This window comes from Sturnus vulgaris, chromosome 2, assembly GCF_052056855.1.
Source record: "Sturnus vulgaris isolate bStuVul1 chromosome 2, bStuVul1.hap1, whole genome shotgun sequence".
NCBI lineage: Eukaryota > Metazoa > Chordata > Aves > Passeriformes > Sturnidae > Sturnus > Sturnus vulgaris.
The window spans coordinates 35,533,412-35,558,334 of record NC_142244.1 but is presented as its reverse complement, the minus strand read 5'-3'; the positions used below and the strand labels follow the sequence as shown (position 1 = coordinate 35,558,334).

Here is a 24,923-nt window from a genome sequence, read left to right as displayed (position 1 = left end):
GCAGGGTATTTTACCTCTGCAACCCTTCTCTGGGGTTTAGTAGTAGTGGCACACTAGCACAGGTTTTGGACTGGTCTCAGACTCATAATTGAGTAGCCATAATTAAGCACATAGAATCAGCCACCTGTTTTATTTAGTCATTTTCTTTTATTAGATGGTAATTTTTGTAACATCCTTCCTTCGTAGCATCTTCGGTCCCACAGTGAGCCACCATGTGAGGTGGGGAGCATAAAGGAACTGAAAGGTGAAATGCCTTAACTCAGAGGATTATTATGTGTAGAATTGATATATGAATAAAACATAGCTCCAGAGGTTATGGAATTCCTGCCAGGAAAGTGGGTGGGAACTCTTGGTTGAACCCAATTTCCTGCTAAAAAAAACTTGTTGCTCAGCAAGCGTGCTTTGAGTTGTCCCCACAGCTGTATTCATCTGAAGCCTGGACTTTGGGTTGTGGATGCTTACTGCAACACAGGCAGTCCTGAAATGGAGAGAGTAAAAAGTTTCAAAAAGTAATGTCAATTACTGCATTTTTGAAAACAATTGTGTTGCTCACAGTTTTATTTAAATTGCAGGATAGCGATGAAAACATCTCATGATTTTGATGCTGTGCATAAAGTTATCATAGCCAAGGGTAACTAGCACAATAAAATAAGCACAGATGCTGTTGTAGCTTTTCAGAACAACTCTCACTCCACACTTTCCAGTAAAATAATGCACCTTCAGTACGGAAAGCTTTGTAATCAATCCTTTTACTTTTCTTTCACTACAAAAGTTCCTCTTAAAAGAACACCAGAGCCAATCTTCAAAAATATTTGCTGACTTCTGAAGCATATTCTCATGCCTTTGAGTTTGAAGTAACAGTAGAAAATTTACTTATGTAGGATGGCAATCCAAATAATCTTATTTTATCTGAAAGTATATAAAGGTCGTATCAAAATTTCATTGGAGTTCTATCCAAGGAAAAAGAAGTGGCTTGCTTATGAAATTCTGTTATAAATGCATTTAACATCTGGTCCTGCAAATGTACATGATTGTTTCTCTTTGACCCTTTGCAATGAATAAAGGCAAGAGATGCAAGTAGAGATGTGCAGGATTAGATCCCTTACTTTGTGTAATTTTTTTTTTCCTATGGCATTTCAATGATAAAAGACCAATTTCTGCCCTTGCTTAACCTCCAGCAACCCCACTGATTTCCTTGTTCATTCCAGATTGTAATGAATGACTTTACACACTGGAGCCCTTTTATTCTTTCCCTTCCAGATTGAGTGTCTCAGCCCAGACAATGGGCCCCTGCCTCCAGGAGTGTGCGACTGAAATAAATCCACTGACTTGAGCAGCCGCGCTCCATCACCACTGAGAGCCGAAACTGGTTTCCAACACACAAACTTCCATGGAGCCTGAGCCAGGGAAGAGCATACAGGTAAGCAGCATTTGTAACTCCTTAGGCATGGCTTGTGTTCCTATCAGCCCTGACTCGTGGTTTATACTCACAGGGTACATATTAAATATCACTGTACTTGCACTGCACGTATCTATTTGAGATAATTATGGCTATTGGAGTGCTGGTGGGACTCGCAGTCTTTAATGCACTTACCCTCACAATATCTGATAAAGAGAGGAACTATTTTTTATCTGTTTATTATACAGAGGATACTGAAGCCTAGACAGTTTTTTTGCTACTCCGGGGAATTGAATCTGGATTTTCCAAGCTGAACGCCAGCACTCAGTCTGTTGGTCTGTCTTGAAATAAGCAGTACAAATAGGCACAGAGAACAGCACCTCTTGTAAATTGGGGATACTGAACTACTTCACTGTGGTACAGCAGACATGATAAATTGCCACTGTTAAATGAAGTGTTAGGGAATTGTCATGTAGCTAAGGAGAGGCCATGCTGTTATTAAGGATGCAAAAGGCATATATTTCAGCTTATTCTTCCATATCCATATTTACTCTGAAGTGCAAATAATAATAAAAACTAAATTTTGCCAGTAAACTAACACGATTTATCTGGAGGACAGGGCAGAAAGTGGAAGCAGAGCTCAATCCCTCCCTGCTTGTGAGTGGTGACGTGTCAGCTGATGGAGGTAGCCTGGCAGGAGGCAGGGAATATTGATGCTACTTACTGTTCTGATGAGGATTCAGTGAGACAGGCTCAGGGTTGAGTCCTAAAAAGTTAACAAGGATTGGAAATGTGTATCAGAACCAGTCATTGCACTCAAATCTGCTGTGTCAATGCCACAAGATTACCTTTTTCTGTGTTATCATACAATAATGTGGGTACTTTTCTATCTCAGGAGTCAATGTTTGGTTCAACACATGAAAAGGAAATACCAGAGGTGAAGGTACTGGGGAAGTGGGGGCTTTATTCTGCTGGCTTTGGTGTTATTCTCTGAAGGGCAAAGATGTCTCCAGATCGGTGTTTTTAGTAAGACCTAGACTCTCTATGATTGAAATAACAGGCTTTTCATTTCCCAAGAGCATCTAGCATATGAATGGGACTATTATTATGAATTTTGCTATTGCACAGGTGTAAATCTGGAGTGATCACAAAGTTAGTCTAGATATGTGGCCTTATTGGAGAACTAAGAAATATCACACATGCATCTAAACAAGAAGACTTCATCAGGAGAAAAGTCTTCTTCATAATGAGGTTATGGCTTGCATAAGGTTGCAGATTGGCCATCTAAGTTTTATTTTATATTGTTTGATATGCTCCAGTATTTCATTGTAATTTAATGGCAATTCCTATTCACACAGCTATTCTAAATAGGTTCTTATATATACCTATTACCTTGGTAGCCAGGTTTCTATATCAAATCTTGAACATTCCATTATTATTAAAAATATAAAAGTCATAAATTCCATCTGTTTTGTACAGTGAGGTGAACAAAATTGGATCTGAAGTCACAGTGTGGTAATAGGGTAATTATTTTTTGGAGGTTCTTCTAATATACTTATGGTCAATTGTATTGAAGATGTATTATATTACAGTTGTTCATGGCTGTTTTATCGTGTGCTGTGAATTGAGGAATATTCTGTCCTATCTCTGTATTTAAAAAAATCCATGCTTTAGATTTTTAGGGAGGAAAATATGTCTTTAAAAAGCTGCAATTTGATCCTCTGAGCAATTTATACCATTCTTGCCATGATCTACATCTTCTTGATGAAGACCTTTCTTCTTCCTAAGACACCACTGGAATTTCTGGTGATAAGAGAGACATCATTCTATTTCAGTAGACTGAATGAACCAGCATCTCATTTGAAGTTCACTTAATATAGTATATACAGTATGTTTACACAGTCCCAGAACACTTAATTCAAGAACAATTGTCTTCCATGGAAGTGGCCTCCTGAAATGTTTTCCACACTTTAAAAAAAGAAAGAAAAAAGGGACATATTTACAGAGTTAAAATATAAACAATGCACAGGGGAAAAGAATGTAATAGGCTTAGGGAAAGAATAGAGACCTAGATGCTTACAGGACCTTCCACCTAACTGCCTATAAATAATTGTCTTGTGCATATTACCCACATCAGAGCATGGTCTATAAGCCTGGATGTCAGCTGCAGAGCTCAGCTGCTGTTTGTAAATGGTATTAACTGTGCTCTTGGTTTTTCTGTGCTTAACTGTATATAGTTTTGTTTTATTGGCACTGTACTGTAAGCATATTCTGCACTATGCAAATATAAGAGCTGAGAAGCATATGGGCCGAATCCTGCAACATTCACTCAGGCAAATGGCCAATTCATTTGATGGGAACTTTTCCTGAGTAAGCAGTCAGAGCAGACTCTCAGCTCCATCGTATGCCTTGTTTTCAAGGTATAACAACAGACATTGGTGCTTTGCAAGGAAGGAAGGGAAGGGTATAAGACCCAGTGTGTTGGGTAGATGCTCAGTTCTGTTCTTCTCAAGACTTAAGATCCACTGAGATGCTACAAAAGGCACAGTCAGTACAGAATGACCCTCTCCAGCCTTTAGCAGCCTGTTAAAAATCTGCTAATAAAAGGATAGACCTTTACAAAAGGAAAGAGTCTTCAGGATGAGAGGAAAGGTCCTCAGGTTGTGCCAAGGGAGGTTTAGACTAGATATTAGGAAAAATTTCTTCACTGAGAAGTGATCAGATATGGAAACAGGCTGCCCAGGGAAGTGGAGAAATCACCATCCTCAAAAGTGTTCAAAAGACTTGTGGATGTGGCACTTGAGGACATGGTTTACTGGTGGACTGGACAGTGCTGCGCCAGCAGTTGGTCTTTTCCATTCTTAATAATTCTGTAATTCACTACATGATAACATTTCTCCATCCCCAATCTGGACATAATCTCATGGTACTAGTAGTGGAGACAGCTCTCTAGTCAATGCAGACAGATCTGAGTTGCAGGAATTCATGGAGTGAGAAGAAAGAGGAGGGAAATCCTGCTTTTGAAAAAGACCACCAGTGATTTCTGCTCCACCACATTGTTCAAGAGCTTTGTCAGAGAGACATAACTCAAAGTGGGAACTTCAGGATTCAGCTCTGTATCCATCTCTGGTTCAGCCCTGCCATCTATCACACAGGGATGGGGTTTCACCTCCTAGCTGCGAAGAAGGCTAAAATCTCTCTCCAATTTCCTGATCCCTGTATATTACATGGCCCAAGCTGTGGTGACAAGCAATGTGTTGTGGACTTCAGGTCCAAGTCCTACAAAAGCTCACACAGGTGCTTTTCTTAATTGATTCCAATTTTGTCTACACTGCCCCTCACAGTTGGATGTGTATCAGAGAAGCTGGATTTCTTTGATCTAGCTACCATGGGAACCAGTGCAGCACTGTAGCACACATTTCAGCATGATCCCCACACGGACCCTGGTTACACACTTGGGGCTGCTAAAGTGTCTTGAAGACTGTGTGTTCCCAGTGCTAACATATTCCCTAATAGCTGCACTAATATTAGCAGTGGTACCCATACCTTTGTTTCTCCTGCAGCCATTTCTTTCAGCGGTGCCTGATTGGAAACTTAAGCTGCAGCCTTTACTCATGTTCCTCATCCTCATCCTCATGCACCTTTTAAACAAAATAGTTTATTCAAATAGAGGATTAAAGGTCAAACACTCCAGACCTGGTTTTGAAAACCCTTTTGTACATGGCTGTTCCTCTTGTGTTTAAAAAAAAAAAAAGAAAGAAAGAAAAAAAAAAGCAAAAAATATATTCTCATCAGGAAATGTTGGCAAAAAGGGTTTAATTACAGAAATCATTTTGCACCCTATGGAGAAAGCATGAAGAATGGCATATTTCCACATTTGAATTGCACATTCATCAAGAAAAGAGTGATTTCCCCTTAAGAATGTTCTGGAGGAGTAGAAAAGAGCATTGAACCCTGGGGTGTGTATTTTATAGTCTTTGAAAGGCAAATGGTTTCGCTTCCATTGATTAAAATATATGGGTTTTCCCTCTGGATTATTCTCCTGGACGTAGAAAAAAAATTAAAATCTTTGGTAGCGGCTGTCAAGCAGTGCAGCCCCTTAGGAGATGTCTCCACCAAGGCAAAGGGCTCACCAAACCAATTGCTGCTGAACTTGGCCAGCAAGAAGCCTTTGACCACCAGAGGTTGCTACTTTTTTGCTTGATGAATGGGGACTTTACAAAAGGTGTTTTCATTGTTTTGTTGGAGCAAATGTCAACATGGAAACACAAGCAGGCATTCAGAGCACTAAGTGCTAATTGCAGTGGCAGCTCCAGGACTTGCTGTCCTTGCTCTCTGGCACACAAGGTCCAACAGGCTCGTGCATCAGTCTTGTCATTCACCTTCTTGTCCCACAGATTTGGCTTCTTTACAAACTCTTCACAAACACCACGTGGAAGAGAACTGGACTCAATGGTCACTGTTCTCAAGGAGCAAAGTGCAAAGTTGCTGGGGTGCAGGACACAGGCACAACGTGGCAGGCTGATGAACACTGATACTTTGGATGTATATCTTCAGAAAATATTCTCCAAATTGGTATGCAGCACACCTCTGTGACCACAGCAATTCACTGTGAATTGAAGCAGGAGTGGGATTTTCCTAAGCAAAGTCGCTTTTTCCCATTAAATTACTATTGTTCTTTTTTCTTCCAGGAGATTATTGTCTAGCTCTGTTAACAGAGAAAGGCCAATTACACAAGCAGTGCTGACCTGTTAAACTTGAATTTATCTGCCAGAATACAAATAAACAGCATTCAAATAAACCCCACTTGGGTTTACTGATTTTCTCTTAATAATGTCACTTGAGTTAAAAAAATCTGGGGTGAATGGGTGCATCAACTGAGTGTTTCAAAACTGCAGGAAAGTAACACAAACTGTAAGAGCACTAAGAACAAGAAAAAGAAAAAGTTATATGTAATTGGAAGAGAAGATGTTCCATTTCCTTTCTAAAATCAAATGCAAACTGCTCATGTGACTGATTTAGTATTGAACAAGAGAGGAAAAATTGCTTCTTGGCATTTAAATGGAAATGTTTCTTGTTCCGAAATTTTGGAAGCTTGCATACTGTATGATTTTTGAAAGGCTTATACAATTACCATTGAATTTAGATGAGGTCTATTCCTAACAATATATATATTTCTCAGTTAAACTTTTTCCTTCCGGAGACCTAAATTACCTTTGTCTAGAGTCTAGTTTCCTGATGTGGAATATATTCCAGAGGTAATAAGGCCAATGCAAATATATTTCATTTTTAATATGAATGTCTGAACAAAAACAGTGAACAGCAGCAGCTGTTTTGCAAAGCAGATCTTTATGTCGAGGACTCTGCTCTTTTAGGATGATGTTCTGATTTGCTGTATGCCTTTTTACTGTGTTTTCTGGATTTGGAATAAAACACATGTCTGACCTCTTGCTTCCCACAAAAGCTAGAAATTTTAGGACATGAGAAAAAGGCAGACCACAGCAGACTCACACCTGGCTGACTTAAAGGTATGCCATGAAGAGGATGATTCCCATGTAGCTCAAAGTGCTGAATGAAGTACTGCAGCCCATTATGTTCAGCACTTCTCTTACAATGTGGTTTTAGGGCTGAATCCAGTGTGACTCCAAGACTTGTGATGTCAACACAAGCCCTGTAGAGACTGTTGCTGAAAAGTTTTGTAAGAGTAAATTTTGAGGAGGGACTCAAAAGAGAAAAATGTGATTATTTGGTGAATGAGAAAATGATAGGCTGAGTGTAAATGGCAATGGGTGGTATATCCTGTCAGGGATAAGTTATTGAGGACATGCCCAAGGTCAGGCAGTGAAGCAGTAGCAGGGCCTGACAGTTAGCAACACCATAACCCTTTCTTTCTTCAGAGCATTTTGAATTGCAGCATTAAATAGCCCTAAATTCTTGTCACTACTGTAAAAAAAATTTTAAAACAGATAAAACCAAAACAATCCCCCCCACCCCCAAACAAATAAAAGGCAGAAACGGGTAGCATTGACCTTCCTCCTCAAGAACTAACCTTAAATCTTGCAGGCTTTCTTTCTGAGATTTTGACTTTAATTATCAAACAACACAATTCTGTTAAAAAAAGTTTAAAAAATTGTAATAGTAACTGATAATGATAGTGATGTCATCTCCTGACACCATTGTGGATGATGCTCCCTGACCCCAAAAGCAAGACATTATGCAAGCTGCCTAACTAGAGGCATGGGGGAAACAGAGGTTTCCTGCTCCTCCAGATGTGTGCTGAAACTAGAGCCCACCTGACCCCAAGAAGAGAGGAAAGTTCACCACAGCAAGGACATGAAGGCACCACCTGAGGCAGATCTCCACTTTCTTCTTGCCTCCATCCTGATCCCCATTCCATTCTCATGCTAAAGCCAATGCTATTCCAACCCATCCCCATGCCTATTCCATGCTCAAGACCAATCCATTCCTATCATACCCAAGCACATCCTCTCCTCCCCCTATTACCTTCTCATTCTAATGTCCACACACTTGATCCATCTCATATATCTGTCCATGCCCACGTCAGGTCCACCCTCTCCCCATAGCCCTGTCCATCCCCTCTCCATGCCCAAATCCCCTTCAGGCCCATGCTCTTCTCCCAATTCCCATGCCATGCCTATGTCTGTGTCCTCCCCTGATCCATGCATCATGCCCATGCCAGTGCCTATTCCCATCTCATGCCAAAGTCTGTGTCCTCCCCATGCCCATGCCATGCCCGTGTCTATGTGCATCCCTGGCCCATGTCTATTCTATGATCCTGACCGTGCCCACGTCCATATTTTCCTCAGTCCCACGTCCATGCCGTGCCCGTGTCTGCGTCCTCCCCGGCCCCATGTCTCTGCCGTGCCCATGCCTGTTCCCACCCGTGCCCCTCTCCACGCATCCTCAGGCCGTGTCCGAGCTGTTCCCACGCCGCTGGGGTGGGCAGCCGCCAGCCGCATGTGCGCCTGTCATTCCAGCCGGGAGCGCCGGCTCCTGCCTCCCATTCATGTAACCTGTGTGTGTCTCTCTTTCTCTCTGTGTGTAACAGCGAGAGGGAGAGAGCGAGCGAGGCACGGAGAGAGGGAGGAGGAGGGGGGAAGCTTTAAATAAAGCCTTTGGATTGCAGCTGCTTATTTTGGGCAGTCCTACCAGGACGATTCCTGTCAGGAAAGAAGCTGGACCAGTCGTTGTTCTTTTTTTTTTTTTTTTTTTTTTTTCATTTATTTTGATTTTGATTTTTGGGGGTGGCAGCGGTGAATCTCTGAGCTGCCTGCGGAGATGAGCTCCGGTGCCTGCCCGTAGTTTCCACTTTGGGATCGCTGGACAGAGAAGTGGCATTTCGGTGGGGGGAAGCTGCAGACATGGTAAGCTTCTCTTTTTCCTCTGAAAAGTGTATTTATACCATAGACTCTCTTGAATTTTCCCTTCCCCCTTCCCACCAAACAGCCAAGCACACAGGCTGGGGCGAAGCTCCCTGAATTCCTGGCTTTCCCTCCCCAGCATCCATCCTTCCCTCCTGCCCAGCTCCCTGCCCTCCCCTCGTACAGTTTGCAGCAATTCGGAGGGACGCAAAGATGCTGCGGGAAGCTCCGGGCTGGGGCGGGGAGGATCAGACACCCCCAGACTGCCAAAACCTTGCTTCAGGGTATGTTTGGAGTGGATTCTCCCATCCAGCCTTCCCCCTCCCCGACCCTTCCCTCTGCATCCCGAGCGGTGCGGCTGTGCTGGGGGAAGGCAGCAGTGCAGATTGGGAGGCACTGGAGCAAGGATGCAGCTTTAAGATCAATCGGTGTTATTTATGTAATAGTAAAAGCAGGGAGGAGAGGAGGCAGAAAAAAACAGAATAAGAAAGAAGTGCCTTGGTATTTCTCAGCTCACAAGGCTCCTTTGGCTCTGTCTGAACCCCCCCATACTCTTGTCCTGCTGCAGGGTGGTGCGTGGTGGGAGTGTGTGTGTGTGTGTGCGTATGTTTACATTTGGATCCGTGCTAGAGTCGGGGGTGAGGATGGGGTCTCGCATTTTCCAAGGAAAGGTGGGTTTGCCTCCGACAAAAAGCAAAAAAAAAAAAAAAAAAAAAAAAAGAAATGCGCTTGACTGCAAGTTGAGTGACAAGTCTGTTTCTTAGGCATTAAATGTTAAAGCCCTGCTTCCAGCCATGCCCTGCCAGGATTAAAAGATCACCCAAATAGTATGGTGTTGGAGAAAAGATGCTGGAGTGCCTGGAAGAAATGCAGTGGTTCAGACTCCTGCTCGTATTCTCAGCAATTTGAATTCTCAAATACAAATCTGGGCTGTTGAACCTGAAACCAGGCTGCTACCAAAGGGCATTTATTTCCTGGAATTTGTTTTGATTGAAAATATAGTGTAAAATATCTGGGATGTTTTACTTCAAAAGAAGTGGTAGTTAAGAAAATTCTAAATCTTTTAAAAATAATGATTAGCCACTCCAAACTCTAAAAGTATCCACAAGGCAGTATTTATTTACTTTCTTAGCATGACCACACTTAGAAATTCACAGTGGTTACAACCATGTAAGCACATGATTTGGGGAAAAAAAAAAAAACAAAACAAAAAACAAAACAAAACAAAAAACCCAAAAGCAAACCAAAACAGAAAAAAAATCCAAAAAACAAACCCCAAAAAAACAACCAAAAAAACGTATTAAACCGTATTTATGCCACTGCCTTGTTTTATAGGATACACAGTCTGAAATACATTTTTCATACAGCCAAAACAGAAATTACTAAATGCTTATTGAATAGACAGGCAAGACCTTTCTACATCTTGAATACATTTGCTCATGGTTTTTCCTGGAAAGTTCAATTTCGTAGGATTTAAAAACAATAAATAAACAAGGCAAACCAGCAAACTCCTGAATCGAACTAAAAATTAGTGTCTCCGCCTCAACCCTGTCTTCCTCCGTAACTTTTTGCAGTGAAGCCTCACCTTGAATTTACAACGGCATCTTTTCCATTTTTTTTTTTCCCCTGAGAAAAGTCCCAAGCGAAGGGAGGGCCATAAAATGATAAAATGAGAGCAAATGTTTGAAGTTGGAAGTTGTCTGTGTGCTTTTTATAGGTAAACTTCTGCTGTAGCCTGGCAAGTTGTTAGTGTGCTGCTCCCTGCTCTGGGGAGCCGGAGTTGGGCAGGGGAACTTGGCAGCTCCCAGCCTATCCCAATCTCATTTCTTTCGGCTTCGCTGACCCTAATAAAATTGCCTACTAGTAAGGATAGCCCCTCCCCTCCTATGGAAAGTGCTCTGCTCCCAACGTGTGCACCATATGTGCCTGCAACACCCAAGGCTGAGCATATATTCACCTATACCCCGGCAGCAGTGCGCGTATGCCACCCGCACCGCGGCTCCGGCAGGGGCTGGGCATTGGCCATCGGGAACCCCAACCTCTCCCCTGGCAGCTGCGGGAGCCTGGGGCTGAGCCACTCATTTGTGCTTAATTTATTTCATTGGCCTCTTCAGAGCCAGGCGCCTCCCACTTAGTGCCTCTGCCTGTAGCACTTTTATAGGCTTGGGTGGAAAAAACAAGGAGTATGTGTGCGTATGTGTGTGTGTGTATATATATATATTTATATATATATATATATATATATTTAGCGCGGTGGGGGGAGCATAAAGACGCGTCTCTCGCACTGTTTTGCAGCGAGGCAAGACTTGAGAGCAGCTCGCTCTGCTCTGCCTGTGTTCCAAGGCTGTAGGAATCTGCTCGCCTGTGGCCATCGCGAGCTGCCCTTCCTTGTAAAATTCCCAGCTCCCAGACTATGCCACGCTACTGGATCAGTACTGGCTGAGCTGGGCTGGTTTGTGGCCGGGAGGATTGTTTGCTGCCATGATCCCTCGAGAATGCAATCCCCGAGCCGGTGCATGGCCAAGGAAAATGATGCTGTGTGCTGCTTTTCAGGGAGGGGACGGGGAGGTCACGGCGTGTGGCCGGGCATTTCCCAGGCACCTGCAAAGGTAACCCAACCTGTGCTGCTCTTCCCTCGGGAGCGGGACCACTGCTCGGCACCCACCAGGCTGGGAAGGGGGTCTGCACACACACCTGGGGCAGGGGAGGAGGGGGGCTGCCTTTGCAGACAACCTGTTTCACTTTTTCCCCCTCAAAAAAAGAATCCCCAAGAGTGGGAATTACTGCCACTGCACTGAGATGCACTGTATCTTTAGAGGGACTCTGCCTCTGTGCCTCACCCTCCTTTCCTGCCCATACGTGCGTGAACGTGTACACATCTTCACAAGGGGAGATTTTCAATTTGTCTGTTATTTATGTGTGTGACCTGGAGAAGAAATGTCATGTTTTGGTGAAGAAAGAGGGTCGTTAATATGGAAAAAGGTTCTTGGGCTGTTCTTTGGCAAGGAAAGGTGTAAAAGGCAAAAGGAGATGCAGAAGTTAACTTCGCAGCTTCCTTTTCTTATTAGCAAGGGGTCCTGGTTTAGAAAGGCTTTTCTGGGGAGAATTTGCCTTCTATAATTTTAAAGGATAGGGAAAAATTATGGAGAGATTAGGGTAAAGCTGCTCATCCGGTTGTAGTTGGTGGCGGGGGGAGATAGTCCCCCCTCCTCCAAATTAATTTTACTACAAGGATGGAAAAAGAGATACATCTATAATTTCAGTGGGTCTGGGGAAGGAGTGAGATTTGGGCTGAGAAGACTCTGCAATTTTAAGTCTGTGTAGCTTAATTATTTTCCTTGACTCATTTAAAATAGATGCTTTCCTTTTGTTTTGATGAGCAGATAGTATGCTGGCAAGGGAAAATGTTATTTTTGTTTTACAAAGTGAATTTTTTATTTTATTTTATTTTATTGGTTTCCTGGAGTGCATAATAACGAAATGTTATTTCATTCTGTCTACAACATGTACACTGTTTCAATTAAGAGCCTACTCTGATTATTTTTAACCTGGTAGTTTGCCATTTCTCTGCTCAGGAGAATAAAACATTGAGTTCTTGCACTTTAAAATAGCTGAGATGCTTAAGCAGAACTACCTTTTCCCTGGGAAAGTAATTTCCAGTTCTGTTGAGTTCCTGCTTCAATGGCTCATTTTCTGACAGAATCACATCTTTGCAAGAAGCAGAACTATGATCTTATGTAACTTGATGTTTCCAGATCAAAAGTTACAAATATTGCAGTAATACCACAAAGAGAGAGATTTGACAGGAGGAATGTTGCGTGGCATATTTATTATTAGGATTTCAAATCAAGATGGTTTTAAAAATTTATGGAGGAGAAAAGTAGAATTTAAAAAAAGATGAATAAACAAAAACTTGCTAGTTTGATATCTTTAATATCACTTTTCCCTTTTACCTTACCTCTGTAGGCAGTTGAGATTTTATTTTTTTTCTCCTTTTAAAGCGAACTCTTCAGTGTTTAAGAAATATGTAGTTGTAATTTCAAGAGATGAAGTAGCTTGAAACTCGCTCTCTCTCAGATTTGATTCAAAGAAATGAAATTCTGTAAATCAATGTCAATTCAAATTTAAAGAGTGGCTGTTACCTGCCCTGTTACAAGGTCTATCAGCATAGCTTATTGTAACTAAAAGCTAAAATACTCTGTTTCTGCTTTGAATTGGCGTTGCTGGGTATTTTGACAGAGTAACTTGCTCCACTTGCCAGTGAACTGGGTATTCATAAAATAATTGTTTGACATGTTTTGGAGAAAAAAATCCTATATTGTAACATTTTTTTAAGCATTAAGTATATATGTGTATTTCCTCTTTTCTCTAGATTAAAAGGAAAAATAATCACAGATACATTCATATCTTAATTATGTCAGCATAACGTGGGGAGTGGTGCAGTAGCGTGCCTATAGGACTTATAGTAGTCAGGAATAAATGTACAATTTTCATTCTTCTGTGCTGTTTCACCCTTGTTTCACCTGATAGGTAAATGATATTGTTAGAAATATATATATATATATTTTTTTTTTTTTTGCCAGATGTTCTACTCTCCCTGGAGCATGTGTAGAGGAAGAGTTGAAATGTGACTAGGAGGGCACTTTTTCTTGTCTGTGTGCAGTGACAAACACTTCTTACAGAAAGTTCAAATTTTGGAAAGTTTGAGCCTTAGTCACAAAAATCTTTTTGCCTTTATACCAAATTGCTTGGAATTAAGCTGTTTGTGCTGTAGGGGGATTCAAACTTCATCAAATGTTGTCCTGCTGGGTATCAGCAGAGGTGATCTTTTGAATGTGAAGATGTCCATGAAAGCAGGCACAGATTTCTCTGTTCTTTCACTGTGTTGGCAGCAAGAGGAAGGAAAGTGCATTACAAAACAAATTAGGGCTGACAGATAAGTTTCCTTTTCCAAGTAAGAGTTGCTTTCTAGGATGTGACACAATCCTTGTTCTTTTTTTAAGTGCGAGGAAGACGGAAGGAGAGAAGAATTGCCGATGGTCGATTTAGGTGGAGGAGCTCACTGAACTGCATTTATCAATTCATTTGAATGGGGATGGCTCAGTGAGATTTCACAGGTATCTCCACCTGTTTTAGGGAAGTAGCATTTGCTATGGTCTAGGATAAGCACTGCAGTTCAGAATGCTGCTCCACTGCCGTAATCGCCGCTAAGGCACCGGCGGCAGATGTGCTAGCCCGGCAGCAACAGCAAACATGAAAGCAGGAAATGTCTCTCTGCCCATTGATTTAGGTTTTAGGTGATTATTCAGTGCAGTTTTCTCTTTAAACACTGAGTAGAAGCTGTATCACTTGCCTGCACATGTGTTTGTACACACTGAGCCTTCAAAGTATTCTGGAGATTGATTAGTTATACAATCAAAATTTAGAAACTGAAGATCAAATCCCATTTGTCTATTTTAGTCCAACCCTGCATCATATATGCAGTAAGGGCTCATAGGCTTTGTTATAACCCCCTCACACTCCAATATGTGTGCTGTAAATCTTAAAAATGCTTTTAAAAATCCAGTCTGGGCCTGTTCCTTCTGGGGAATATTGGGTCTATTCATAAAATCAATCTTGGTCTTCTATATCAGGAGTTAGACCCAATGAACCTTATGGATCCCTTCCAACTCAGGATATTCTGTGATTCTATGATATCATGTTGTGTGGAGTATAAGACAAGCCAGGATTCATTTCCTGGGCAGGAGCATCTTCAAGTATTGTCTGTTCACATAACAGAAAATGCCTGGAGACCTGCAATTCATAAACCATCTCTTCCACTGGGTCACCTGAACTTAAATGGGCCAGTCTTACAAATGAACTGAACCCCCAAATTTTATAATTGAAGGCTTTCAATATTCTGCTAATTCCTTTTCAACTGTCTCTGTGTCTTTGGATGCTGAAAACCATTCCATCCTTACCTCTAACATAAAGAAGAATAGAAAGGGAGACTATGGTTAGCCAAAAAGCTTTTAGAAGTGACTGCCAGAAGTGGTTAGAAAAACTGACAGAGTATGAGAGACACTGGAATTTGCTTTCTGCCTGTTGATACAAAGAGCATTAGGTGGTTGAACTGTGGGCAGCACAGATCCTGTCAGTCTGGAACAAACAACTGCTTCTATTTCTAGAAAATTACCCTTTGTGCAGCTGGGTTTAAGGTGTGATCAGCTTTTTTGTCACAAATTTTTGTTCTAGAAAGCAGAGAACCATCTCAAGAGCCAACTGTCCAGTGTGCTCCTGCAGACAGAGCTGTGATCAGGGATTCCTTACGGTGTTTCCTTACGGTGGTGCTAAAACAAAGCAAAGTTCATGCAGCCTTTAATTGCTGCTGTGCATGCTTGACACTTCAGCAGATCAGACTCTGAGCTGTCAACTTGATCATTCATAGGCTGCAACACACTCTAACACAATTATGAAATGCTGGGTTGAAGGGATTTGCCCAACATTGCCCAGAGTCTCGGGGCATCATTTGGCTACCTTAATTTGAAACACATTTATCCTCATTCCACAGTTCTCTGCTTAGTCACTACAAACCTCTCAGCTCTGCAACGGGTAAGACAAGGAGTTTAAACCTCCTCTTCTACTCCTCATTCTCATTGCTTCATCTCCAGGCTGAGTTGGGTAAAACGCTGTCTTGTGAATAATGACTGTTTCATTATTCAGACACTTGATTAAGGCAACTTTCATTGTGTTTTTAACTTAAAATATGTGTCTCTAATATATACTTTTAAATCATATTATTGGTCTGTTAGTCTAGGTTTAGTTGATTTCTTTTGGTTTTATTGAGTCGTCCAAGTGCTAGTAGCTTTGTGACATTGCCTCATTTTGGTGTCTCTGTGTGTGTCAATGGCTTAGTCTAACAGAGAACTCTGCTTCTCTAAACAGATCCCTTAGTCCATCCCACTCAGTCTGGTCCTTGCTTCGTGCTCTGCCTCATCCAGCTCCTTTCTACTATCTCATTTTCACCCCTCTAACCCCTGCTCCAAGTCTCTCATCCCAACTTCATTCAGCTCCTACCAGCTTGAGATTGTGCCAAGAAACAGAGAGCATCTCTGATTGCAGTTCTGACACTTGGATGCAGACCTGGCACTTCCCATAGCATAAAACATCTTGTTTAGTCATACACAGGTAGAAATGTAAGTGATGGAAGCTGGCAAATATGTATAAATGCACCCAGGAGCATGTAGGAAGAGTGTTTTTATCAGAGATGTCTAAACTTGGCTTAATTCACTGAGATATGCACAAAATTCATTAGAAGAAAAACAGTTCTCTCCCAGGCAAATTCTAAGTCCTTCCTCTTAAGTCCTAAAAATCCCAGAGGAGGTTTTAGAAAGAAGCTAAAGGCTTTTTTTTTTTGCTTTTTTTTTCTTCTTCTTCTTTTTTTTTTTTTTTTAACGTGAGCAAAACAACATATTTTTCCTTAGCCTTGTTCTCAGAATCTGCTGAACTGTTTTGACTGAAATTTTCTGAAAAATTTCAGCCTGAGGCAGACAGCTGGCATGGAAATTTTCAGGCCAAACAATTTGCTTAGTATAGTTATAAGAAACTGTGAATGCTGTTTTATTATTAAAGCTGCCTCACTCTTCCCATAATTGACAGCACTACCAACTTTGCCTTTCCCTAATAAACAGAGAACTGGAGATTGTGTTACAAACTAATTTCGTATTTGTGTGTTTTATAGATATTTTTTGATATTGGAAATTTATTATAGAACTGACACATGCATTTCAGCATATGTTAGCAGATGATGAAATCTCAAGCTTCCTGGAAACCGAAGTGAATACAAGTAATGAGAATCCCACAAAGTCACATCAAAGTGATACAGAATTGCAGGATTTGTAGGATGGGATTAAATCCAAAGAAATCTCAGGAGATCTTGCACTGACAGAGCAATCCCACAAATTCCCATGTATCTCACCCTCAGGTTCAGTGTCCTGCTGACAGAGGAATTCTCATATACTATATCAACATTCTATTGTAACAGCAACTGTTATCACAAACTAGAGCTGAAAAAACAAGGGGAAAAAATCCCAAATGGAAACCCAGAAAACTGAAAGAACAGATAATTGCATTTTTATGTGACCAGCTTTTTTCTTTTGTTATCATCATCACAGGTGACTCTTAGGCTGCAGTTTCACATCAGAGCCAACTTCAGGGCCCATTAGCATGGAAGGAGAGGGGTCCTGATCTCCCCCTCTCCTTTCATCCTAATGTCCTCCCTCCCCAGCTTCTGTCCTTTGACTCCTTTAAAATATTTCTGATGATTTATGCCTTTTTGACGAGGGCATGTAGTGATAGGGCAAGGGATAATGGTTTAAGATAAGAGAGGGCAGATTTAGATTAGGTATTTTCTGTGACAATAGTGAAACGCTGGCACAGGTTACCCAGGGAAGCTGTGGATGCTCCATCCCTGGAAGTGTTCAAGGCCAGGCTGGATGGGGCTCTGAGCAACCTGGTCTAGTGGGAGGTGTCTCTGCACATGGCAGAGAGGGCTGGGACTGGATGATCTTTAAGGTGCCTTCCAACCCAAACCATTCTGTGATTCTACAGTTTAATTTATCAACCCAGAACAAAACCAGCTCCATCTTTTGCTTGGGGTTTTGGTTTACTCTTACGACTTAGTGACTTACATTAAGTCAATGTGGTGGAAGCATTTGCCAAGGAGAAGAGAGAAAGAAGGGGGGTATGAACAGCTTTGTGGAGGTAATGAGAGTTTATGTTAGTCCCATGACTAGGAACTAGTTTCTAGGTTGCCAACTATTTACTGTAGTTTGATTTTACTGCTGTAAAATCTAATTTTATTCATTTTAAAATACAGAGTGCACTTTTTCATTACAGAATCCTATCTTCAGGACAGTCTTTTGAATCATCCTGCTAAGTCAGCCTTGAAGCAGTTGTCCTCTAGCAATTTGCTGGATTCTTTTTGAACCCAGCATGTACTTGTGATTGTCACAAGAAAAAGTTTCGAAATTTAAAGTCATGCAATGAGTGAATAAGCCTTCCTGTTTTTTCTTCTTTAACCTCTCAGTTTGGTAATTTCATTAGATGACTCCTACTTTGTGGGTTATACAGCAGGATAAATTCCTTCTACTCTTTGGTTTTGTTTATTTTCTATTCCAAGCTGAAAATCTCCATCCTACTTTATCTATTCTGCAAGTCATTCCATATTCCTGATAATATTTTCAGCCTTTTCCTCTGTCTTTGTTAATTCTGCTCTGTATTTTAGATATGGGTAGACTCAAAATATATGCAGCATTAAGACAGAAATGCATGTGACCTTATAAAACATCATCCCATATTACATTTAGCCTGGAGAAAAGGAAGCTTGAGGGGACCTTATCACTTTCTACAGCTCCCTGAAAGGAGGGTGTAGCCTGGTGGGGGTCAGTCTCTTCTCCCGAGTGACAAGACAGGAGCAAATGACCTCAAGTGACACCAGGGGAAGTTTAGATTGGATATTAAGAAAAATTTCTTCACTGAAAGAGGGATCAAGCATTGGAATAGGCTGCCAAGGGAATGGTGGAATCACCATGCCTGGAAGTGTTCAGTAAGTGTGTGGATGTGATTCTTAAGGACATGGTTTAGTGGTAGCTTGGCAGTGCTGAGTTAATGGCTAGGCTCCATGATCTTACAGGTCTTTTACTATATAAATTATTCTGTGATTTTTCTCTTTGTCTATTTTTTCCCTAATGTATCTCAGAATTTTCCCTGTGCCTTTAACTGGCATGAGCAGAGAGCCAGTAGTTGTAGAGGGCATCCCATGGAGAATCCTCAGCCAACTTTCTGTGTGGCACCAGTAAATTTACAGCCCACATTGTGTATGCATTGTTAGAATTGTTTTTCCCTTTATGCATGGCTTTGCTTTTATTGATACTGAATTTCATCTGATGTTTTTATCACCCAGCTTGTTACCCAGTACTGTGAAAGTAGGTTGTAGTGTAATGGTTGGAGGCTTCATGAGAGAATCAGAAAGCCCAGCAATGAAACAGGCTCTCATTTTTACTTTTATTCTTGTCCTGGGGATAATCTGAACAAAAATATAACCAACCAAATACCCTTTATATAAAGTAAGAACAACCAGCCTGCCTGTCTTATGACATCTGACTGTGAAGTTGTCTGTTGTTCAAATGTTTTTACTTCTCATCATCAGCATCTAACAGAGTCTTTTTTCTCATACTTCTTTCTAGCCAGTGTTTGTTCTTCCCCAAAGCAGCAAATTATGCCTTTGCTTTCTCCATGCTGGAGCACCAGAATCCTGATACCAAGGGACAACTTAATGATCATCTTCTCCCAGCCTGACATGTTTCCCCTGTACCTCCATCTTCTTTCTATCCTAAAATCCCTCTTGTGTTCATGATGCCCTGCACAGACACCTGGGATTTGGAAACTTTTCCTACTCTCTTCGTTTTGCTTTTATCTCACAAGAATGTGTGAGCACACAAAGCCACCTGCCCGTCACTTAGAGCCCCGTTTGCTGGCAAGCACTTGGGTCTACCTGAACAGGGCTTTCTTTAGAGCTTAGCTTTTATGGCTTATTATTGTTGCTGCTGTTCACAATCTTATTTGGGATTGGAGGGATGCACAAATTACTCATATAGAAGCTACAAACCATTGCTTGCAGCCCTGCATACCCCCCATATGCTTTAAAATGTCATCTGTTTGTGGCTTTCTGTGCTGAACACTGCTGATCACAGGCTCTGGAGAGCAACGTTATTGTACACCTGCATCACTTAGTTTTGTATTCTTTTATACCTTCTGCATAATTAATGTTTTGTTGAATTTTATGTATTTATGTATTTTGGCTGATGTCTTCTCCAGAGATTATCAGACACAGCAAGCATCTAGTTGAGAAGATGGTAACAGAGAAGAAGGGGATATCAGAAGCTGATACTAGGGAAGAAAAGTGGATCTTTCAGGGGGTGTGAAAATGGGGGAACACCCGGAAGAGAGGGACCTCTACCAACTCTTTCATCATTAGAGCTGGATTCCTGCAGCTGGTGCTCTATTGTGCTCTGTGCACTGAAGATTCTTTAATTCTTTTTTTCCTTTGTTTTTTTTTCTTCCCACCCTCCATTTCAGAGCCTGGAAGATTAAAAAGGCTGTTACGTCTCTCCTATGCATGAAATACATCTATCAATAAAATGGGGATACCCAGCCCCAGCAAAGCTGCCCAATCTAATGTGTGAGGGCATATATTCTCCATATGTCAATAGTCCTGTTTTTTTCTCTCTCCTTCCCTCTGCTCAAATGAAAACACCTGGAGTTAATGCTACACAGGCTATGTGGGAGCTCACCTTGCCATCATGTTTCTTTATTAAGGAATTTCATTAAGGCCTTTTGTTAAAATGTGCACTGCTTTGGCAGACTGAGTGTTTGAAAGTGGACACTCCCAGCCACAAAGATTTTTTGAAGATAACAAAAGCCAATCACATTCAATCTTGTTTCAATCCCCAAAGCACCACAACACTTTAACTTAAACCAGGGCCAGATCCAAGAATCATTACTGTTAATTCAAAGGCTCCTGTTGGTTTTAATGGTCTCTGGATCAGGCTTTTTCACTCCTGCTGTGGAACAGTGCTGGCTCCCCCAGTGCACAAGCACAAAATGGCCATGAAAATTGAAGGCTGGCTTGGAAATGGATGTCATTTCCACTGCCGGACTAATTGAGTGTGTGAGGCTGGGAGGGGCAAAGGTTTGAGGTTTTCTTGATGTTTCCAAGTAAGTCAAAGTTCCTATAATGAAAACATGTAGAGTGGGGTTTTGTAACTATTTTTATACCTACATCAGACTTGATGTTAGTGGCTTTGAATTATTTAATGTTTTTCTTCCTCAGCTGTCATCTCCAGTGAGCTCCCATTGCAGGGCTGTGGGAGTTGTTGTGTAAGGAACAATGCAGGAACCTGGCGTTGGCTGCTGGTGGTGGTGGGGGTGATGTTGCCTGGTTTTGTTTTGTTTGACGTCTTTAATCCTATTTTTCCCTTTTTCTTGCTGGTGAGAGGGACATCAGGCCAGGGTATTAAATCACACTGACCCGCGTGGGCTAAAATTGAAATACATGCCAGTAAAGACACAAATTGGGAGTTGCTGCTTAAACCATCGAGCGCTAATGTCTGTCACATAGGAAGAGCCAACTATTTAACATTCAGTCTATTCAAAAAACATTATTATGTCCCAATGGTAATTTAAAACCACATCTGTTAGAACCATATGTGGGGAAAGTTTACCTTTTTTTCTTAAGCTTTTTTTCTTCTTTTTTTTTTTTTAAGTCCCAAGTTACCCTGTTTATAGGGTTATCTATAATGTGGGCCTCTTTCAAAATATCAGACTGATTGCCATGAAATGCCTGGAACAAAGGAACTAAATGAACTCTTATCTTTTATCCTTTGTAATTAATGTGTGGGCTTCAGTGGATATCTGCAAGTAGACATCCAGCTTTGAAAGGAAACCTATATATTGGGATCATGTCTCATGGTTCTGTGGTCTATAACCTGATATTTGTTTGTTCATCCGAGTTATTGGATATTTCTCAGGTTTTTTTCCTTGCCGCTATCCAAGCTTTTATTAACAATGCATATGACCTTTGAAAATAGCTCTTTTGGGCAGTCAGACTCTCTAATTTTTACTTTGTGGAATTGCCACTGGATTATTCTGTCCTTAAAAGCAGAAGATATAGATTTGTTTTCAAAGCATCACATCATTATTATCTAACAAGCACTAACTGGCATAAACTTGAGATCCTCAAACCTAAGCAGTGCTAATAGCATATCTGACGTGGTGAGTGGAAGTTGGCTCCACAAAACACCCAGGTCAAAATATCTGTTTTGGTCCTTCCTTACATGGTGGATAAAGGGCTCTGTGTCACCTCTACATCGAGTGCAACGTGCTTTGCCATGTCTTTGTGTACCTGTTCATCCCAGCTAAATGCAAGCACCTGAGTGAATTGCTTTGACAGATGGTAATTGGGGGCAAACAGACTTCAAGCACAGAAGTTAAAGGAGCTCTTTATTCTTTCGCCTTGTTACCTGCTCCCTCTGCTTGATAAGAATCTTCAATAAAACCTGGAACCTGGAAAAACTAAATTCCCAAGTGGTTGGCAAGCACTGACTCTCTCTGTGCTCGGTGAGACCACGCAATGTGTTGTGGTAGGGAACATTTCCATTATGCTGCCCCACTTTTCTGAATTCCAGTTTTGGATGGTGAAAGCAGGAAGAGCTGTGCTTTGTTTATGGTGGTCAGGCTGGAACACCAAATACTGGTGTTCAAGCTGTGATCTCTTGTGGGTAACTAAAATTGTGCGTGTTATGTGATGAATTTAGAACACTCCAGGCCTCAAGCTACCATTCCAAATATCCCCTCATAATAAACAACAAGTAACTGCTCTTCTGAGACTTTTATGTAAGTGTCAAAAGCTTAGCTTTTCGCAGAATCCCACAGAAATCTCAGCCCTTCCCTGAAGTAATGGATTTTCCCATTAAGTGCATCCACATCTGTTAGTAGCATCAAGCTTTCTACTGTTTGTCCTTCACAAATAGGCTGAGTACCTCAACGAGAAAAAACCAAAAAGTAAATAGATAAGTGTGTAAGTACTAATAGAGCCACTGTTCATGAATTACATCTTTCCAGTGGCATTCACAGCATGACATATTGTGCATCCCCCTCCAGCTGTGTTTTAAGCTCTGAATTTCTTAGCTGAACAGGATGTTAGTGATCCCAATGTGCAGAGCACCTGACAACTCAAGAGTTAAATATGCAGCTATAAATAGCATGCTTACTTTGATGGGATGCATTGTATTGTAATTTTAGCGCTAATTAATGTTTGGTTGTAGGCATGAAATATCTCAGTCTTTCACAAACATGTGTAAATATCTGAAATTAAGCTGGTTTTTGTTGTCTGAATGTTTTGGCAGAGTTGTGCCGTTGCATATGAAGTTTTACGAGTAGCAATATAATAAAGATGGGTTTGCATGTCAATGAACAGCATTTTTTGATTCATTTTGGGTTAATCAAGTGCTGGAGTTAAATTGGAATGCGTTAATTTGTTCTTGGTTTAAAATGAGACTCCACTGTGTCCTGTAGTGAATTTGGTGCTCAAAAGGTTTTGTGGGTTGATTGCTTCCAGATAAGTGGGAAAGTAGCTATGCTGCAAAAACCCACTTTAATTTGAATAATGTGCATGGAAAATGTGGGGGAAAAATGAAGAAAGCTACAAGAGAAACAACACATTTTTATGTTTTTGGCACAGCTTACTTCATATTCCTACTCCCTGTCCTTGTGTGATCCCTGAGCACTTGATGGATGAGAAAGATAATTGTTGATCATTTCATGAAGCTCTGCCAGTAACACATACCAAATATAATTAAACCTTCAATTTTATGCTTTTAAATACATTTTCTCACCCAATATAGCAATTAACCACTTTCTGTCGGAGCAGGAGGACACAAGGTATTTTGGGTCCTATTTCCTAGCTCCACTTAATGTGAAATGTGGGGGTTTCATTTTCAAAACAATTCCACTTTTCTGTTAGATCATTTCACCTTTAAGGTTCCATGGGAGTCATTCTGGAACGTCAGGAAAATTGCCACAAATGATGCTTTTGCTTGTTAAGCTGCTTTGCATGGTTGAGTTGGACCAGTTCCAGTAATTCCTTGTTTCACTAGGTAAAACACTGCAAGATTCTTGCAGCTGGGACAACGAACAAGAGAAGTTTAATGGCACTCATCTCTGATTTTAACCCTGTGTCTGCAGTGTAGATTTCAGGTTAATTCCTTGGAGAAAGCCTTTTTAAAATTTCTTGTTGTCGAGCTGATTCATTTTGTCCAAGGTTATTGCTCTTTTGTCTATAATATAGACAAAATATTTGATTGCGATCAACTTTTATGCAGCCATGATCCTACTCTAAAGGAGGATAGACGTTGTCCTTTTCTCTAAGTGAGAATACCCAAGAAAGTATCATTTTGGAACGACAGCTATCAAACAGATGAATCAGCTTTAATGGAAAACAAGGGAAATGACAGATTGATATTGTATGTTAACACCTGGTGGACACTTCCAGCACAGGCTGTCCTTGGCAGTGGGTGTCCAACTGTCCAGAGCCCAGTTCCACTGGGACATGCAGCACAATGCATTTTGCTCTCTCCTTGAGCATGAGGGCATGCTCCATTAGCTGACACTTGTTTTTACAGCATATGTGCCAGACAGCTTGGGCAGGAGCTGAACACCCCCCAGTCTTGCAGATCGTGTCCCACAGGGCAAGCTAGATGAATCACTTTTCTGTTAGTGTTTCTTGGTTGTTACAGAGATATTAATTAAAGGGCATACTCCCCAGGCCACTTTTCTAGTTCCTGGGTGAACTTTAAATTTGAAACATAAATATAAAACAAATCCAGATGTCCTGATCTAGTAACACTGACTAGTTATTGAGAAGATACCTTGATTACAGTAAGTAGTTGAAAGGAGGAGACATGGGGACTTCTCTGTTTGCAGCTCTCTTTTGTGACCCAGGAGAACTCACTTGTATTTTTCTCTCAATTAATCTGTCCATACAAAAAGTTTTATAATAACTTCCTAGTTATTTCCTCTTTGCCACATCATTTTGGAGTCCTGGAAGCTCTGTCTCATTCTCCCTTCCCTTAATATATCACTGCAGTGTGTCCTGGCAGCATTCATTTTAGGCTACAGAAATTCAGTCCATCATTCTTTGCAAAAAATTATTGCATGGGAATCAGATTTATAGTCAAACTGTGAGGTAGAAAGTTAGTTGACCTGTCTTTTGGGACATTTGGTTTTATTAGGTTCCTACATGTGTTTACTTTGATCCCTTCAATGTTATCCTAGAAGACTATTCCAGGCCAGATTGTAAAAATGTCAGTTCCTTCAAACACGTGAACAAAATCCTTTCTAAATTTGTCAGATCTTTTGAATTACAAGTCCAGTGCTCTCTGTGAGGCAGAATTGTTACTTCCACTTTGAAAAGATTATCCTTTTAGCTGTCAGGAGCTCACAGGATCCAGCACTGTCTCTAACAGGCTGTGTTCAGAACAGGTGCACTCCCAAACTGACATTGTCCCAAATATACCTAGAAATGAGCTGTATTCTGAATGATA

The 24,923-nt window shown here is 41.1% G+C and overlaps 1 protein-coding gene and 1 long non-coding RNA gene across 8 annotated transcripts in view; one reads left to right on the top strand and one right to left on the bottom strand.

Moving 5' to 3' along the window:
• Positions 1–24,923, top strand: part of TENM4 (teneurin transmembrane protein 4) — a 1,535,416-nt gene that overhangs the window by 935,178 nt on the left and 575,315 nt on the right. For 5 of the 7 annotated variants that reach the window (XM_088159254.1, XM_088159253.1, XM_088159247.1 and 2 more), the window contains one exon: positions 1,261–1,420. The gene's annotated coding sequence lies outside the window, so the exon portion shown is untranslated. Of the gene's footprint in view, positions 1–1,260; positions 1,421–8,645; positions 8,785–24,923 lie in introns of those variants that run through there. The other 2 variants (XM_088159249.1, XM_088159251.1) reach the window with 2 other exon arrangements.
• On the bottom strand, positions 128–9,498 carry LOC148224723 (uncharacterized). Its single transcript, XR_015801302.1, has 4 exons — positions 8,201–9,498; positions 7,449–7,507; positions 2,124–2,165; positions 128–478 (listed from the first exon to the last, which is right to left on the bottom strand). It is a non-coding gene; the product is annotated as an uncharacterized LOC148224723 (long non-coding RNA).